This window comes from Oxyura jamaicensis, chromosome 6 (assembly GCF_011077185.1).
Source record: "Oxyura jamaicensis isolate SHBP4307 breed ruddy duck chromosome 6, BPBGC_Ojam_1.0, whole genome shotgun sequence".
Taxonomy (NCBI): domain Eukaryota; kingdom Metazoa; phylum Chordata; class Aves; order Anseriformes; family Anatidae; genus Oxyura; species Oxyura jamaicensis.
The window spans coordinates 16,068,276-16,080,333 of record NC_048898.1 but is presented as its reverse complement, the minus strand read 5'-3'; the positions used below and the strand labels follow the sequence as shown (position 1 = coordinate 16,080,333).

The following is a 12,058-nucleotide window of genomic DNA, read 5'->3' as shown; positions in this document are numbered from 1 at the left end:
CATCCATGATTTATGTTAGACAACATAAGAGGAACACTTTAAATCGGTATGATTAGTTTTAAGATCACACATGAGACTTTTTCAGGCTGAAATCCACACTAAGAGGAGACTGTTTTCAGTAGCTATGTTTCTTAATGTTTTTCTGCACAGGTTCAAGCTACTGAACAGCTAAGTCATTCATTTAGCATATGAATAAGAGATATTTCTTAAAATACAGGGCTTTTCACGCAGGCCTGTTTATAGCTGTAGGGACCCATTGTGAAGTCTGTTCAGAACAGTAGTTTCTGGGACAGCTCTATTTTCACAGAGTGGAAACTCCACTAACCAATCCAAGGTTGAGCAGTTTTGTTCCTTCCTTGTCTGCTCTGGCTTTTTCAGTTCAGTGACTCTCCAATTTCAGCTACAATATCGTTCCAAAAGCAACATTTCTGTGCTCAGATTTTGCATGCAGCATCAGCCATTTAAATACCAAAAAGCAAGGACTTATATCACACTGCAGAACTGGAAAAAATGTTCCAGAACTTAGGGTGGGTGGGGAGAATGATTCCTCATAAATACGTACAATTTGCAGATCAATTTTGTTGTGCCGAGCACTAATTTGTGCTTTATACTGCGATATTCTGTAGTTGCTAGCAAACTTAGCAAGACGATGCTGTAACCACCTGGTCAATTGCTTTGGAAAAATAATGACATTGATCACTTTAAATGGGCAGTAGGTTAAATGGAGTACTTAGTCTTGACATATTTTTTGACATTTAAATCACGACAAATATTTTCGTCTGACATTGCCCTTTCTCTCCCTGTCAATCTCCTTCTCTGCATACAGCTACAAGCATTTGATCCTTGAATGAAAAAGAAATCCAGGAGTTCAGGGCTCTGCAGAGTATCTCCTCAATCTGCGAAAAATACTTGAGAGCCTGCTAACAGTAGAAACCATGGAACTCTCTGTGGTCATCTCTGTTACAGAGGAACCAGGCAACTTTACCATCACAACAAGCTGGAGTTCCTGCTGCATGACAAGTTTGCAAGTATTGTTTCTGGGAAAGGGAGATGATTTTGAATACCAGTAACTAGTTCAAGTGTTCACAGTTCCAGCTACTTCTTCCATCTGAAAAGGGAAAGGTGGCATGAGGTTTCCTAACAGAATTAAACACGTTTATGGGAAGTGTTAAACGGGGGGGGGGGGGGGGGGCCAAAAGCAACTTGTCAGATTCCTGTGCTCTTAAGTAGAGTCACGATTCTATGGGAGTTTCCTTAAACTGCAGCATATGAACAACGTTATGCATTTGCGTGTTATGTATAATGTTATGCAAGGTGCAACACTGAAAAAAAACAGAGCACAAAAAACACAGCAGCTCCCAGCATTTCAGACTATGTTATGCAAGAATAGAAATTAGCATGGCAATGCTCTTCAGCCTTCAATGCTTAGCCTTTGTTTCTGTGTTTTCTTCTCATTCCTTTTCCAGTTTTTGCCTTGCAATAATGCTTATAAGGGAAAGCTTAAAGATAAAGGAAATCATAAGAAAGAACAAGAACCAATTACCACTTAAACTACTTCTCAAATATGTTTTGCACTCATGCTGTGAACTTGGGCAACTCAAGATCCTTCTTAACTCATGAGACTTCCAACTACACTAAACAACCTTCTCCTTCACATTGGGCCTGCAGAAGGGTAGTTCAGATGTGTTTCAGATGTGCAAGGCTGGCTTTGAACTCCTTTCAGGTAGTACACACAAACCACTGAAACAGTCTTCCAGGAAGACCTTAAAACATCAGATGATGACTTAGTGCAATCACAATGTGATGTGAGTTTGCTGTGATGCATCCTGAAGTCTTCTACAAAAGCCTTTCCCTATCCATTTGTGTAAAAATGTTAAAATTCTCCAACACGCATGCACGACTTCTTCCAAAGCAGCTCACGAGAAGCTGCAGTCTCTCATTCTCTGCATTGGCACTATGCATTGCAGAGTATTGTCTCAACTGCCTGGAGGAATGTATCTTCTGGCAGAATGCAAATGAACAAATGGTTTGGAAGTCTGCATAGAAAAGAAGGAACCAAACTCTATAGAGTCAGTAGCCCAGGCTATCAGGCTTCCAGGAAGCAGCAGAGAACCCTCTGGCTTTGTGCCCTGTAAAGCACTGTGCTACCAAACAAACCAGTTTCTGACACAGAAGCAAACAGCAGAGAAGTGGCCACCTGAGGAACCCACGTCTTCAGGTCCCACTGAGCCTGGGCAGTTTTCTATGATGTCTGTTGCATAACGTGAGTGACAGAGTGACACTTGCACCACCTTCTGCTGCTAAGAAATAGTTGCTGTAAATGGTGAGGTGATCCTGTAACTTCAAACTTGCTCATTTTTATTGGTTTGTTAACTGCCTTTTTGGGCAAAATCTTTGTTGTTTAATTAACAGGGCCTGTTTGAGGATAATTGCTACACCCACCACTTCTCTAACAATAAGCAGTTTTCAGAGTTTATACAACAAACAGTAATTATATCAACTAAGCCAGACATTCCCCATTTACATCTGTTAGGAGCCCACATACAAGATTAATTTTTTTTCTGACAAGCAGGTGAGTATCATTGCCATCATTTAATACTACCTACCTACATGTCCCACAGCTGTGAGGCAAAAGAGAACGGGACAAGGACTAAACATGCAGGGAAAAGCCAGAAACAGACTGAGCTTGGCTAACAGGGGAGAGTTCTGCTATCTGTTGTCTTCTGATTTCTTCTACCAGCAGAAAGCTTTCCTTGTTTTCTGATGGATGCTTTTAAAAGGTGAGTAAAACAAGAAAACCATCTTCTTTCTGCTTGTATGTTATCTCACAGAAGCAGTCTGCATGCAAGTCTTCCATGTGGTAGGAAGCAGCAAACAGCCTATTGGGCCATATCATTATGGTGTCGTTCCCCCCCCCCCAAAAAACAAACAAACAAACAAACAAACACGTATCATATCAGCAAAACCTTATGATCTTCATCAGAAACATATTGTTATCAAGGGGATCTCTGACACTGCTGGTTGTCTGTTATTCCAACCAGGTTAACTCCTGGCCCTGCTGTAAGCCAACATACCAAAATGCCATTCTGTATTTGTCAAGCACGCAAGATGTTCCCCATTGCCACTGCACTGCCTATTTAAATCTTAACTGGGAAGGGAGAAAGAATTATTACAGAGTTTGGCACTGTAATCAGTTGTACTAACAGTTTTCTAAGGTCATAGCTAGATAGGTTTTAGGTAAATTATGATTAAAATAATATCTGGACATTTGGGAGCTGGTGGGTGGTGGTGGCGAAGGGCAGAAATGAGAAAGTGATTGGGGATGAATGATACAATTCCTCAACTTAAAAATAAACTTCAGAACTCCAGGGAAAAATATATATATATACATATGAATAAGAATTCACTTCAGCTGTTTAATTCACTACAAGAGAATAACCCCACTCCTTATCTGAAAAGAATAAGAAGTTGCATCTCAAGACAGCTCAAAACTGGATGCTTTAAATCTGAGTCCTTGCTAGGAACGGACTCAACTCAGAGAGCTCTTGGGTAGGAATTTCCTGGCTTGTGCCTATTTTGGAAAATATTCTCCATTGCCAAAAGAGAAAGGTCAACCCCAAATACCACAAACTCCATTGCAGGGTTAAACAATATGACCTTTCACATGCCCATCACAAACCATCTTCTCTGTCTTTCAGGTCACCTATATTTACTGATTGAATATTCTATTCAAGTACTTTTGACAAATTTAGGGCTCATGACTTGAACTAAAGTTCATGACTGAACTTTACTGGTACTCACCCTAAGGGGAAATTAAATGAGGAATGAAAAGAAGGACTAGATACTAAGTTTATACCCTCATGTCTTCTATGGTGCACTTATTTAGTAGTTTTCCATTCTACGGTAATTGCCTTGATTTTCTGAAGAATTTTGTGCTCAGCAGAACACACCTAACTGCATAGCTCCTGTCAGTATGCCCAACCAGCTTTGCAGCAACTACTGCTATTTATAAGGAAGGCGTCCCATATCACCCTATAAGTGACTCAGACCCTTTTCGGACAGGTATCATGACAGAAAACATTTATCCAATTTCCTCTCCAAGCAGTTATTTCAGCACACAGACAATTGCCAAAAAAAAATCTGTGCATAGAGGGGTCAGGTACAGAATCAGCCGTGTATAGTTTCATTGTATAATATTCTATTAATATCAGATTGTTTTTCCAAAAATGCTACTGAGTTGATTCTCAGAAGAACTCTTATGAATAAATTCTGAACCAGCAGACACAGAGAACCTACATGCCAGATTTGCCCTTTCAGTCATATTTTAAACTTAAACAGGATCCAAAATTCCAAACTGGTCTCCAACTTAAAAAAAAAAAAAAAAAACAACTAAAAATATTCCAGAAGACACAAATCCAAACTGCCTGAGAGCTATAATGTATATATTTTTTATTTTTTTTAATTTTTTTCCTCTCAGCTGGAGATGGTGTTGAGCTACTTTAATTGTATCAGTTATCTTTTAGATGAACATATAATGCCAGATATACTTAATGTCAAAACAGAACTGTATATGGAACTCTATATTCCATGTAACCCTCAGTTATTTTCGGAAGAGTTTTAGCTCATACCAGTAGAAATTGCATTTCGAGAACAGTTAACTTGAGCTAGTTTTTTGACTTGCTAACGCAACAGAGTACTCTGTGATGAAACACACAATAAACACCCTTCAAAATACTATTGACTCGAAAAACAACCAACCAACCAACACCAAACAAACCACACCATAACAGTATTTAGCTGATATCAAGAATAGCAAGAAATAGTGCTTTGCATTACACCAAGAGCTCAGTTAGGATATGCTCCCTGCAAGTACCAGCTCTGACTGTGCTCCGTGGCTTGAAAAATGAGCCAGTGGCCAATGACTTGGATTAATTTTATTGGTGACAGCATTGATACTGTGCTTAAGGGTCATGAGTGGCCCTCAAAGCCTTAGGAGCTGAAAAGTCACTATCCAAAAGAGCTTATAATTATGCATATGATGGGAAGATAGGAAATACAGACCTGTGGTTACAAGATGATCAAAAGAAGTTTGTGGTTAGATCGAGGTATTTAAACCAATACAATTGTTTAAGTGATTTTGCCAGACCCTTACCATCTCCAGTCCAACAGTAACTGGGAAAGAGCAGCCCATCTAGAGCTGACAAACCAAACAGAATTGAGGGTAACATGGTTAGCTAATAACAAGCATCAGAGACAGCTCCTGCAACCATGCTTTGAAGGAATGGGAAGACAATTCAGCCTAATTTCAAGTCTCCAAACCCTTTTTCTTGCAAGCATAAGATTACGACTAAAGGAAATAAATGGCTGGTTTACAAGCCTGCAGGAAACCCATGGTAATTCCTTGCAGAACTGTAAACACAGTTCTTTCCTGAATAAAGAAGTTGATTTATAGAGGCAGAATTTTCCAAGGAGCAGCAAGAATTGAATAGAGGAATTAGCAAGTAGCGATGTTAAGACCAACTTCCTATTTCTTAGCTGTTGCAAGGATTTTAGCACGCCACCATCTTACAGCTTTATGTGCTTCCTTCTTCACAGATTCTTTTTCTTGCAGTTGAAAGATTCCCAATAGCAATGAAACTGGATCTTGCTGTTCATCCAGTCAGAGACATACGTAATATTAGTTACAAGTTCTTTCATCTCTTCTCTTGCCCTTTTGCTTTGGCCTCCCACTAGAGCCTTTCTCACCTGAAATATTCAGAAAATTTTCAGACAATCCCCAGAATGCTTCAGATTTGATGTTTTAACATTCTCATCTCCCCCACTCCAACACTTATCCATCAGACTGGACACATTTCATCCAATTCCTGGCTCGTTCCTAGCCCCCAGCTCTCCAGGAAACACTTGGATCCTTCTCCATCTTAAGAGGGCAGACGGCCTGCTAGAAAGCAAAACTACGGTACACATCTTCGTATCAATGGTATTGAATATACTGAGTCGATGCAAAATCCCATCTTCCTACTATCACTTGTGTGTTCTCCACTGTAAATGCCCTCCTGTATTGATCTTTGTTGCCCTCTCAATAAAACTGAGGACCACTGTGCTGACTGGTGGTCTCAAACATCTGATGATACTTCAGAGATCTGTCCTAAAAATCAAATCTATGTGTCAGTAAACAACATAGTCTTGCACACAGAAAGCACACCTTATAAAGTTCTCTATACACTGCAGACCAAAACTCCCAGCTCCTCTGGCTCACTATTGTTTGCCAGCTCTGCCTTACTGCTATCTGGTACAAGTATCCCTACTTGTGGGATCTCAACAGTGCCACACACCATGGTGTTAAACAGGGTTTTACAGAAGTGATTAAATGCCACTCCCTTGACCTCCCAAAACAGCAGGAAGGCAGCCAAAGTTCATCAAAGTGGAGGCTAAGGCTGGTCTCTTTAGGGAGTGAAAACATCAAGATCACCTATGGGAAATGCTTCAAATGCCTGCATGCTCAGGTTGCATAACACTCCGGGGAGTGTTCTCCTGGAATTGGTTCCCTCCCTCCGAGCACAGAAGAACCACCCAGAGATGTTTGGGTTGAGGGTGGATCTGTCAATTCTTCAGATGCTCATGGAGTCAGTCCTTAAGCCACATCCCTTTATTTGAAAAAGGAACAGATGGCATACTCAGGAACTTGTTATTTCATATTAGTTTTGGTACTTCATCTAACATTTTTTTGTTCCTTCAGGAAGACACCTTCGTGGCGCAAAGTATCTTCCCAACCCTTGCACCGGCCTAGAAGGAATTGCATGTATTAATGGAGACAAAGGTACTGGCCTAGAAACCCAAACTGACTAAATGTGGCAGTTCCTATTTACTTGCTGTGTGTTTACAGCTGTCAGAGGCAAGGAATCCCAACAAAGAAGGTCACTTTCCCATATGAAGTGCTGAGAACAACCGCAATACAACGCCATCAACTTTCAGCTAGTCAGACTCAGTCATATGGACAGGCAGTAGGAGAGCTGATATACAACCTTCTTTTTCTCCCGATACAACTCAACATTGACCTAAAGTCCCACCACATGAGGATACCTCCTTACACCATAAAGGGAGGTAAACTTTAATTTATCCCTGTAGGACAGCAATGCCACTAAATCCATCAGCAAAACCAAGCATAGGAAACTTCAGCTAAAACAGAGGATGCAACACTAACAATGCCATTTAAAACAAACAAGCAAACAAAATAACCACACTTCCAATTCATCCTAAGTAAGAAACAGTTTTTTTATCCAGTGCTGTGCCATCAGCTGACTTACCCTGATGTCATATTGAGGCAGGTGGAGGTATGACAGCTTTTAATAGAAACAAGCTCACTATTTTCTATAGAAAACACTTGAACCTTTCTCACTAACATAGTGCTCAAAGAACACGTTCAGAAGCCTGACCAATGCTTTAGAAGACTCAGAAGAGTAAGTCCAGCTTTTAAAAAAAGGTTTATCTGGAAACAGAATACTTCAGAAGTAATGTTTTGGAGACTTTCAAGTGCAGCTCGTTGTCATACATGGGGAAAGTCTTGGATCAATCAAGAGCAGTTGAAATTCTGTTATTAGCTGGATCAAAATCAGCTGCCAGAGCACTAAGGACTTCACTACCCTAAAACATGTTGTCCTCCACTTACCAGAGGATTGTAAATCACATAGATTTGATAAATTGCATAAACGTGATCAGAAAAAAAAATGCTTACAAGCACATTTGTTATTTATATTCTTTAACTGAGGAACAAATTGGTCTCATCTGTGTCATACTAGACTTTCAGAAGCATATCCTAATTTGCTAGGAGCTGCAAGAGCAAAGCAGCCGTTATGTTTCTTAATTCATCTGTGTGCTTACCCTTCTCACTTCCAACCCACACAACAACAACAAAAAGGAGTAGAACAGGATCACAGATCCCTGGTATAAGGTCCTAAGTAAGAGGTATCATTGCATCCATTTCCTTTCTAGTTGCCAGTGCATTTATCTGTGCTAAACTGTGAGCCAATCTCAGGTCCAAGAAAACTGAGAAACCCAAGCACATCTTCAAGAAAGATCACATCAGTGACATACTGGTAGAGCTGGAGTCATCCCTATTCTGTTCAGCTGTTCTGTGGTGCTCAGCACCTCATTGTGTAAGAAGCAAACAGGTGACTTCAATCAGCAGCTGCCATTTCCAAGGGGGAATGTAAAATCTTCTGATTTTCACGTTGCTGCAAGCAGTGATTCTATTCTGAACTTGTATAGGTGTGAGCTAAGATTTCCTATGTGCCAGAAACACTGCAAGTTAACAATGCTCAAGATTAAATGCTGCTTGTACTCTGGCTTTGTACAGCAGCAGTAAGTGCTTGGAGCATTGCAAATGTCTTTTTAATGGTAGCACTCAAAACCCCCCGAAACCCACCAAAGAAGTTAATCTCAGCAATTTAGGTTTTTTTTGAATTGAAATTATTGCACAAGGTCAGAGAGGAACTGGAGGAAAAACATGTGCATCCCATTACAGAGAATAACATGCCTGCTCCTTGAGCCATCTTTTTTTTTTTTTTTTTTTTCATGGTATTTTTTTATCAAATGAGCAGCATTTCTTTCTTGTTGTGACTTTGTCTACCCTGAGAGACAGCTGGTTTCAGATTATGCTTAGTCCCTCTCTGAAGATAAAGTTCCTTGTAGTTACCCCCAAAGCAACCACATCTAGCTTCTGCTAGGTGGAACCTGAATGGCTAACATATGTATTAGACACAGCACTGTTAAATGAAAAGCCTTAGCCAAACTTGTAGGAGTTCTTTAATATCAGGTATCAGAGGTTTGTTCCCACTTTCACGGGAACTGAACAATTCTTAGTATATAATAGTCTGTCAATTCCTGCACCCTCTGACATGTTGCTATGCTTTCATTAACTTGAAGCTGAAGCCCATACTCCAGTTTTTACCACAAACCACTAAGGTTTTTTAAATATAGGACAGAGAAAGTCTCTTCTCCCAGAAGAATTCAACAGAATTCAATAGAAGAATTCTACCAAGATCTGGACTGCTGAGCCAATCAAAGTTCAAATGTCCCCCAATAGCAGCCCTAGCCAAGCCATACAAACCAAGCAGTCTGCAGTGCAGCAATCTTGTTCAAGATGTGTCCAAATTGACCACTAGGAAACACTGGGAACAAGAGTTTTCTGGCAGGGCTCTTTCCTCATATGCACTCTTGGTAACCCAGCACTGCTACATACTTAGTTCAGATTTCTAGGAGAGTCAGATGCTCTTAGCCAAGCTGAGCTTTTCAGTGCACTTCTCAAAACTTTGCCTGCTTATGCCACCTCATTAGAGTACTATCAGGATAATAATTTACTCTGGTTGCAATAACCCCAGCTCAGTGCCTTTGGGCCCCCCTTTGTCCAACAAAAGCTGCTGGACACACTGTGGGCCAACACCTTCTGAAGGACACCTCCTGTTCACCATGAGTACTACTGTGTGGCCACTGATCTCTTTTTGGTTGTACAATGTCAGAGCACAGCATGCTTCTGACAAAACATACACTGTCTATTTTTAAGTGCAAATGACTCCCATTTTGAAGCAATCCATGTTTTTCTCTCACCACTATTCTCCTCTGTGATCCTGGAGTTACAGTTACGGAAGAAGATTACCTTAGATTTGGACATGCTGGAGTTTATATAAAGGAGCATTAATCACATTGTACAATTTCCATGGGCACAGGCTTCACAGGAGAAGTTAAGGCAAAGCTCCTTCTGAATTTTGGCTGAGGAAGAAACCCAGTGTCAAAGCTAGTCTAAATAAATAGAGCCACACATACAAAAAACCACCTGCTTCTTTGAATTTAGGTATTTTTGAACAGGGTTGGTATCCTTGCCACTTGCCCTTCTTCTACACCACTCCTCTCCCCTTCAAGCTACAGAAAATGTTAATTTCACAAGACACCCTGGTATCAGTTACACCAGAAAGACCTCTTCCAGCATACCCCAAAGTCAGCGAGATAAGAATCTGTCCAAGCCTCTGTTGCAGCACAAAGCACAACATATATTTAGCTTTTGCCTTGAGCGCTGACACTTGCTATTTCTTACTCAAACAAAGCTATCTAGAGTGACTGCCTGTTTCCAGAAGAGCAGCGATTAGCTGCTTAGATCCTGGTGAGATCTGTGCTTCCAGACTGAACAGTTCTGGTTATTGATCAAGCATCTCTGTGCCCCAGAAAAGCTGTTCAGCTTGGTTGTCCTCACCTCTTCTCACTGCCAGGTAAATGACCAAGTCCTTAAGCTGCAGTTTCAGATAAACTGTCCTAGAATAGCACGATCAGGCTGTATTTCCACAACAACCCAAACCAATCCAGTTGCTGGCCACCACAGTCCTGCTCTGTCCTTGCCTCAGAGTCCCAAACCCCTACGTTGCACTAAGGAAAAACACCAAGAAAGTTAGTGGCTTTCTCACCAGATCTAAGCACAAGGACAGCATCCTATGAGGACTGACAAGGCCAGAACCAGAAAATGGGAAGGAAAGGAGAGCTGTGTAGGCAATGAGATCAATCTAGATTATCAAAGTAGCATAGCTTTCACAATTCTTGAATCTCATCTGATTATTATTATTATTATTGCAAGCTCCAGTATTAGATGTGTTATGAAAAGCTGGAACAGAAAACCACAGCAGAACCTCTTGATGCAAAGAGTTCCCACTATTCAAGCTAAACAGTCCATTAGGAAAGGACGACATTGGACTCCTCGGCTGTCACGAACAGAAGAAGGTCTGTTGTTGACTACAGAAAGAACTGAGTTAAGCCCTAGAAGCTGAAGTGAGGTGGCAAGCAGACAAGAGAGGTGCTGTAGCTGGCAGAGCACTGGGACAGAAGGGATGCAGCTTGCCCACACAGTAAATCAGGAGCAGAACTAGCCGGCTGTCCTTCCCAATCTTTCAACAATTTTAGCTGTTCAGTCTAGTGCTCTCTAGGCTAAGCATCTGCTAGGGCTTATTTTGGCTCAGCTTCAGCTCTGCTGTGTTCCTGGGAAGGTATTTAGCCAAATGAAATAGCAACCTTTTGGCTCCAGAGCTTGTGAGCAGATATTTAAAATATTGTTTTTGTCAAAGACGACTTCTTTTGATGGGCTGCAAAAGAGCCAAATTCAACTTGAGACATTATTACAATCCCTGGAAGCCCTGGTTCACATTTGATTAAAGGACAGTATATTTCTCCCTAAACAGAGCAGTCTTGGGACTTTTCAAAAGTCCTACCCAAAACCCAGACGATTTCCCCCTGCGGTGACCTAAAACAATTAAGTGCCATGTTGCGTTTGCATAGCATGTGTCTTGTAATTTGCCTTCAGCTGACAAAACAAATGCATTGAACAACAATTAAATCACTCAAATCAGTACTGCTACGAACCCAATGTCAGAGTTAAGTTTTAGGAAAGGCCTACTATTGCACAGGAAACATAATTCTGGTTTCTGTTCTGCACAAAGATGATAAACACTGAACACTACCTTAAGTAAACCCTGTTACAAATTGGACTGTGCTACAAGTCACTATCCACGCAGGCAGTCATACTTGAAGGAAAAGGCAAAAAAGAGAAGCATTTCAGGGTAAGAAAGGCTTCTGCAAACCTCTGACTAGCGTGCAGTCCCACCAGATCTGAAGAGCTTCGTTCTGGGATTCCCAGTCACCCAGGGCTAACAGGCACACCAAGGTAAAACTTCGCTAACGTGCTGTGGCCAACCATCAGCAGCTCTGCCGTTCTTAACCAACAACATACATATTTCTGTGAGCCTTAGTGTGCCTGTAAAAAAGTACACGGCTCCCACAGACATGAAGAAGTATGTTCCATACACGACCTTTTTGCCCACTGCCCCCAGACTCACTGTAGTTGGTGCATGACTGAACACTTGACAGCTGTGCTATCTGAGCAAGTTAGCCTGGGCACTGTACATAAGAGCTGCCTGAGCACAGAAATTAAATGGCCCTGCTGAGAAGTGTTTTAATCCAAAGGGGCTGCTCTGCTGACACGGCCTTAGGGCTTCTTGCACTTCCACTGGATTTGCCATGCATT

The 12,058-nt window shown here is 41.2% G+C and overlaps 1 long non-coding RNA gene across 1 annotated transcript in view; it reads right to left on the bottom strand.

Annotated features, from left to right (window-relative positions):
• LOC118169332 overlaps nt 1-7,556 on the bottom strand; it is a 41,345-nt gene extending 33,789 nt beyond the window's left edge. The window contains exon 1 of the long non-coding RNA XR_004752025.1: nt 7,305-7,556. This is a non-coding gene — a long non-coding RNA (uncharacterized LOC118169332). The remainder of the gene's footprint in view (nt 1-7,304) is intronic.
• Between the last annotated feature and the right edge of the window lie 4,502 nt (nt 7,557-12,058).